Source organism: Onthophagus taurus, chromosome 1, assembly GCF_036711975.1.
Source record: "Onthophagus taurus isolate NC chromosome 1, IU_Otau_3.0, whole genome shotgun sequence".
Classification (NCBI taxonomy): Eukaryota; Metazoa; Arthropoda; class Insecta; order Coleoptera; family Scarabaeidae; genus Onthophagus; species Onthophagus taurus.
This window is the reverse complement of record NC_091966.1, coordinates 23,083,719-23,090,861: the sequence shown is the minus strand read 5'-3', so window position 1 is coordinate 23,090,861 and position 7,143 is coordinate 23,083,719. Positions and strand designations below refer to the sequence as shown.

The 7,143-nt window shown below is 37.7% G+C and overlaps 1 long non-coding RNA gene across 1 annotated transcript; it reads left to right on the top strand.

Moving 5' to 3' along the window:
* Positions 1 to 4,028: 4,028 nt before the first annotated feature.
* On the top strand, positions 4,029 to 6,763 carry LOC139430971 (uncharacterized). Its single transcript, XR_011641322.1, has 2 exons — positions 4,029 to 6,052; positions 6,111 to 6,763. It is a non-coding gene; the product is annotated as an uncharacterized lncRNA (long non-coding RNA).
* Positions 6,764 to 7,143: the final 380 nt, after the last annotated feature.

Sequence of the window (7,143 nt, the reverse complement as noted above, 5' to 3'; positions counted from 1 at the left end):
TCCCTCAACTCGCTGCACCCATTCAACATATGTTCCAACGTTTCCCATTCCTCCCTGCATAGCCTACACCACCTCTCCTCATCGGCCATCCAGTATCTGTTAGCTCTCTCCTCGTTTCCACAACGGAACCTAGCCTCCAACTTCTTCCCTTCCTCATCTCCTTCCAATAACAAGTATCTAGGCAGCCCCTCCGTAATTATGTCCCTTTACCTTTGGTTATACCTTAACTCTTTTATTTGTGTCCTTGTTTCCTGTCTCTGCACATCTCGGTCCCTATCTCTCAACTCCCTCCACATCTCCCTACCCACCTTTCGTCTACTATTTATCTCAGTTACCGAGTAGCCCGCTCTTCTATAATAGTTGTCTCTGTCTCCTTTCCCATATCTGATCTTTCCCTCTCTAATTTCCCTCCAACACTCCCCCAAGATCCCGCAGTTTGGCCTCCCTTCTATTCTTTCTTCATATTTCACTGCCCTCCTGCCCGCCTCCACTCTGACCTTATCCACCTCTTCCCTTACTATATACCCGGGTGTTTCTCTCGCCACCCCAAGCACCCATTTCCAATATCTAGCTTGCACGTCCTCCACCATTGCCTGCTCTCTCCATCCCAATACCTCTGCCCCATACATCATCACACTGCTAACCAGACCTTCAAACATAATCTTCCTCGCTGCCACATTCCTTCCAAAGACTCTCTTCCCCCAACCCCATACTTGTCCCATCACCTTATTCGCCTTTTTTGCCATAGCTATCACATGCGACCCCTCCCTGTTGTCCTCCCTGAACACATACCCCAAGTAAGTATACTCCCTAACCTCCTCGATCTCTTTTCCCTCCCATCTCCAGTTTTCTGTTCTTTTTCTCCCACCCTCTAGTCTATCCTCCAGGTCCGCCGTATACAGTACAAACAGACTTGGGCTCAGCGGACATCCCTGCCTCAGTCCCTTCGTCGTACGCCTCGTACAGGGCGTACAATTTCCCTCCCTTCTTATCCAGCTCTCTATTTGACAGATGCTTCAACACGTAGACGTTGTCGATTGCTCCCCTTCCCTTCCGAAAGCTGCCTGCCCATCCGGCAAAATTCCCCCCAACTCCATCTCCTCCTCCAGTCTTCCCAGCAGTATCTTCGTGTATACCTTGTATGCCGAGTCTAGTAGGTTAATTCCCCTGTAGCTCTCTACCCTTCCCTTATTACCCTTTTTATATGCTGGGCAAATTACCCCCACTTTCCATCCCTCACTCTCACCACCCTTGATGCTTCCAACCATGCCTTGTTCTGGATCCCATCTTCCCCTGGCGCCTTTCCCTTCTTCAATCCCCTAAGCACTGCTTCCATCTCCTATTCTGCTATCTCCTCTCCCCCATCTCCCTCATAGCCTCCCAAACCCGTTAGCCTCGTTTCAACCCCTCCCAATAATCCCATAAGGTAACTCTTCCATTCTGTCATGTGTATTTCGCTGGTTATCCTCTCCCTACCCTTCTTTCTCTTTTTCAGATACCTCCAGACTTCCCCTTCCCTTGTTATCCCTCTAATCTCTGCCGCCTCGTTCTCTCTCAGTTCTGTTTTCTTTCTACTGCCTAACTCTCTGTATCCTCTCCTGGCCTCCCTATATCTATCCACCCCTATCTTCCCCCGTCTCCACTGCCCCAACCTCCTTCTCGCCTCCCTCTTCGCCTTCTTGCACTCGCCATCATACCAGTCGTTCCTCCCTACTCTGCCCCCCCTACGTACACACTCCTTTTTCAGTGTTGCCTCCCGCACTACCTGGATAAGTTCTTCCAAACCATTGATCTCTTGTATCCTCTGTTGCCAAGTGTCGAGGTTTCCCCTGTAGAATGCTACCCCTTCTTCCGACCAGTCTGTCCTGATGAACTTGCTCCCCAGTTCCGCTCGCCTTCTGCCGTCCACCCCCTTTACCTCCAACGGTTGGTGATCCGACTCTACCGTTTGTCCCACTTTAAACCTTTCCACCCTCTCCCACATTTCCTGATCCACCAGTCATAATCAATCACAGATGTCCCCCTCGCCCCAATGTTTAGTATACTCCCCTTCCTTTCCTTCCTCTTTATTCCCATTCAGTATCTCCCATCCGTTCTGCTCCTTCTCCACCCATCTCAGCATTTCTGTTCCTTCTCCATTCCGCACAGTATCCTTCGACCGCCGTCGTCTCTCCTCTCCCCATATCTCCACCCTTCCCCACTCCTCGCCCACTCTAGCATTGAAATCCCCTCCCATTATTATATATCCCTCCGTCCCATCCCCTGCCATCTCATCCTATTGCTTTCTCGACTCTTTCATTGACTTACATACTTACCTATGCACCTTAGCTAAATTAATTTAAAATGTCAATATATGTGGGCGCGAACGTCCATTTTACGAAACAGGAGTTCGGGTGAAAGGCTAGTGATAATTTAATTTGATACATGATAACATTGAAAACAGAATAATGTTTTGAAATGGATATGCAGTAATTAAAAAAATATATACAGGTATCCCGAAACTCAACGTCAAGCGGGTACCGGGTGAGAGCCAACCCATACTTATTCTGGTAAAAATAAGAAAAAAATTCCATGTCTCTTAGCTAAATTGTTTTTTTGAAAATGTTAAAAATTGTTTCCGTAGAATCTACAGCGTAGATCATATATTTAGGTACTAGGGTCAGAAATTTTCGCACTTTAATAGTGATTTTTGTAATAATGTAATCCTTATTAACTATGCTACCATAGGAGTCACAAATGAAACAACAAAAGTCGTTAGTTTTGCGAAATAAGAATTAGTTTGATTGTATCCAGGTTGGCCTGCTTTCAGAAGATGCGCAAGAAACTCGGAATAAAGACCTTAGAAGGTATAGAGAGAACTTTTCCAGAAAAATGTCAAAAATACACAATAATAGAGACATTTTAATCAGACTATTAATATCTTCAGACCCAATAATAACATCATTTCATAGCAAGAAATCGAAGAATAATACAGATTTTTCTGAAGAACTTATAAGCCTTCTCTGCTTTGAAAATGATGAAGAAAGAAATAATTTTTCATCGTCAATTGCAACTAATATTGAAATTGTAAAACACAGTGAGGACGAAGAAAAATAAATATAGGTATAAAAAAAATTTTAAAATAGTATGTTAAAATACTAAATTTGCTTATGGGTTCAAACATAATTTATGGTTATCATTGCATTATTAAACATTTGTCACAAATTAACACAGAAACAGAGAATAGTGTAGTTTACTCTATTATTGCAAATAAAATAGTAACAGTATATTTTAACTGCTATTTTTTTGAAGACAGCTACATGAAAAATACTCAGAAGTTATGTAGAATCCATAAATGCAACAAAAAAATGGGGGTTCCTATTTTAAAATGTCAACGTATGGTATCTCAATTTTGGGACACCTGTACATTTCAGTTTTATCTCAAAAAATATAGCGCGTTAAAATATATAACATAGACATTTAAGATTTTTTTCTGGAAGAATATCCCTCAAATTTTTATCGAATTGATTTCATACTTTATGTACACAGCGTATACTGCTGTATATATTATAGTACATATATAAGTATACAGGGTGTCTCACGTAACTGGTTCGTTAGAACTTTTTCAGGTTCCACTATTCGTAGAGATTTGAAATTTTGGTAGCATGGGTTGCTCATTCGGAACATTCGATCTAAAATATTTTCAAGATGGCTGCCACTTCAGGTCTACCGGAAGTAGATCATATCCTCGTTATTTTAAATGGAATGCTACAGTTTTTATTACACCTTTTAATTGTTTTTTAATAGCCAACATATTTTTTATGTACAATTAAAAGGTTCCATTCCATTTAAAATTACGAAGTTATATTCTACTTCTGCTAGACCGGAAGTGGCAGCCGTCTTGAAAATGTTTTAGATCGAAAGTTTCGAATGAACCACCTATACTACCAAAATTTCAAACCTCTATGAATAGTGGAACTTTAAAAAGTTTTAACGAACCAGTTACGTGAGACTGCTGTATATATTATAGTACATATATAAGTATACAGGTGTCTCACGTAACTGGTTCGTTAGAACTTTTTCAGGTTCCACTATTTGTAGAGATTTGAAATTTTGGTAGCATGGGTTGTTCATTCAGAACTTTCGATCTAAAATATTTTCAAGATGGCCGCCACTTCCTGTCTACCGGAAGTAGTCCATAACTTCGCTATTTTAAATGGAATGCTATAGTTTTTATTACACAGTTTAATTGTACGTAAAAAACTAGGTTGACTTTGATAAAAGTTATTGGTACCTGGCGTTTTTCGTTTTCGAGTTATTTTGGTTTTAAACTTTATTTGGTAAATTTCAACATGTTCTTTAAAACTCCATATCTCAGCCAAAGTTCATTCAAAAAAGATCTACTTTGGCACAATTGCTCTTCAGATGTTGTCATATAGATTGTCATTTGTTGTATCGGAGTATCTTATACAGAATGGTCAAAAATGATTGAACATCATGGTAAATTATTCCAACGCCGATATTTGAAATTTATTTTGTATTGATGGCGAATGTAATAAATTTTTGGACTGGACGTGTCGAACACTTAAGGAGAGATGCCTAACAAACCTAACGCCCATCACAAGGAAGAATTTCAAAAAATTGATGAAGAATTTCTTAATTCTGGATATATCGAGACCAAAAGACATCGCATACAGTAATACCCCGTAGTTACGCGATAGGTGGGACTGACAGTAGCCGCGTAAATCGAAAATCGTGTAAGTCGAAATTTGATGAATACATATTATAAAATCAAGGATTAATAAACATTAATTTTGTTAAAAAAATGTATGTACGGGATGGTTCAAATTCGATGTCCGAATAGGCTATCTCGAAAACTATACGAGTTAGAAAAAAAGTAGTTAACATGTCTCGATCTCTTTTTTTAAATAAATTCCAATGTCGAAAACCTCAAAGCGCTATCGTTAGAAAAACCGCGTAAGTACGGGGACGTGTAAGACGGGGTCGCGTAAGTCGAGGTTTTACTGTATTTCCGGTCACTAGTGATGAAGACAACGAAATAAATATTTTATTGTATTTTATTGCATTTCCAAATTCAATTTAATAACAAATTTATATTTTTATTCAAATCTAATTTTTGTCTTCATCTCTGATACAATATATGACAATCTATTTGAGAGCATCTGAAGAGTAATCGTGCCAATTTAGATCTTTTTTGAATGAACCATGGCTGGGATATAGGGTTTTAAAGAACATGGTGAAATTTGCCAAAAAAACCTTAAAATCAAAATAACTCGAAAACGAAAAACGCTAGGTACCAATAACTTTTATCAAAGTCAACATATTTTTTTACGTACAATTAAAAGGTGCAATAAAAACTATAGCATTCCATTTGAAATAACGAAGTTATGGTCTACTTCCGGTCGACCGGAAGTGGCAGCCATCCTGAAAATATTTTACAGACATCCTGTATATTACTTATTGTTAGGGTACATGAAATAAATGTACCATGTTTTCGGAGTTACATTATCTTAAACATCCAACCCAACTCACAACAAAACCTTTATTTCGCTTTTATTTTCAAATATTCGTTTCAAAATCCTAAATTTTGTTTTAAGCACTGTTTATAGATGAAATAAATCCTAGCTAACCATTAAGGAGATATTATAATGGTATTAAACATTTTCAACTTTATTTAGTTGTAATTAGATTTTTGGCCAGATATTCATAACTTCCTAACACCCTTGTTTGTAGATATACGTATATTGTTTATACCGAGAGATCAAAAAAGCCGGTCCGCTAAAAACTACTTTCCCAAGCGCTTGATACCAATACTTACTGCCCTCGTCACAGCTTCCTCCCATCTCTACTTGTTTTTAATTTTCAACGTTCTTATTGGTCGACGAGGTGATATCGATTTTTAGTTTCAATGGTTTCGATCAGCTGAGCTCAGAGTCGTGTTCTTGGTTTTGGCGTTTGGTGTTTTCAATATTTCATTATGAATTTATTGCGGTTTTATTTAATATTATCTGTCTTTATTAAGACAAAAATTCGATTGTGATTTTTCTCTAAAGTAAATAATTATTTTATTTTAAATCGGTTTGGTATAAATTTCGTTGATTTATTTTTAGGTTAAATCATGCCGTTCACCTTAGAAGAACACAAGTTTCAAAGTTTCTTCTCCAATCTTATCTTCGAAATGTAGTAAAAGATCAAAATGGGGTATGAAAATATTCAACAAGTCTTTGTGTAGAGGAATTTAGGGAGACATGCCTGGAAAATGTAGTGAATTACCTTATGTCATGACATTAGGAAAGATGTCAAAGTGGTTTGTTACAAGAATTCATTGAATAATTACATGATGATGAATTGGAAGAAGGATTTTTTCAACATGACAATGCAACTGCATGAACAAACAAAAGATTCCTTCATGAATTTTATAATGATTGAGTAATCGGTAGAGGATGTTGGCCACCTCACTCACCCGATCTAACCCCACTAAATTTCTTTTCATTCGGTCATTTCAAAAATTCTGTCTACAAAAACCGTTTACAGACCATAAGAGAATTGGAAGATGCAATACGACACAATGTTCAACAAATAACTGCAGAGCAACTTGTACAGGTCTTCGATAATATGAAAAGACGAATCACTTTATGTTTAGAAAAGAATGGTCAACATTTTGAATTCGTTTTATAATAAATAAAACTTCTAAACCTTTATTTTTATAATAAAATAAAAGATCTTTTTTTGATTTATGAAATAAATTAATTACAAAAGAATAGTTTAAAGGGTTTTCTTTTTATTAATTAATCCTTTTTAATTATTTTCATCATAATTTAAATTTACATCATCCAATCTAACTCCAGAGAGAATTTATTTCAAATTTTGTTTAACGAGAGTAACATTTTTAATTTTGTGCGTGTCAGTTTTTAAGGTTATGTTTACTAAACTAAAAGTTTCCTCCCATTTCCCCACCACTATTAAAATAAGTGGAAGGAGGGTGTGACCGCTGTGACGAGGGCAGTAAGTATTGGCATCAAGCGCTTGGGAAAGTAGTTTTTAGCGGACCGGCTTTCTTGATCGCATTGTAGTATAGATATACGATATATGTATATCTATAAACAAGGCTAACACTGTACGTCATTTAGATACAGCCTCCTG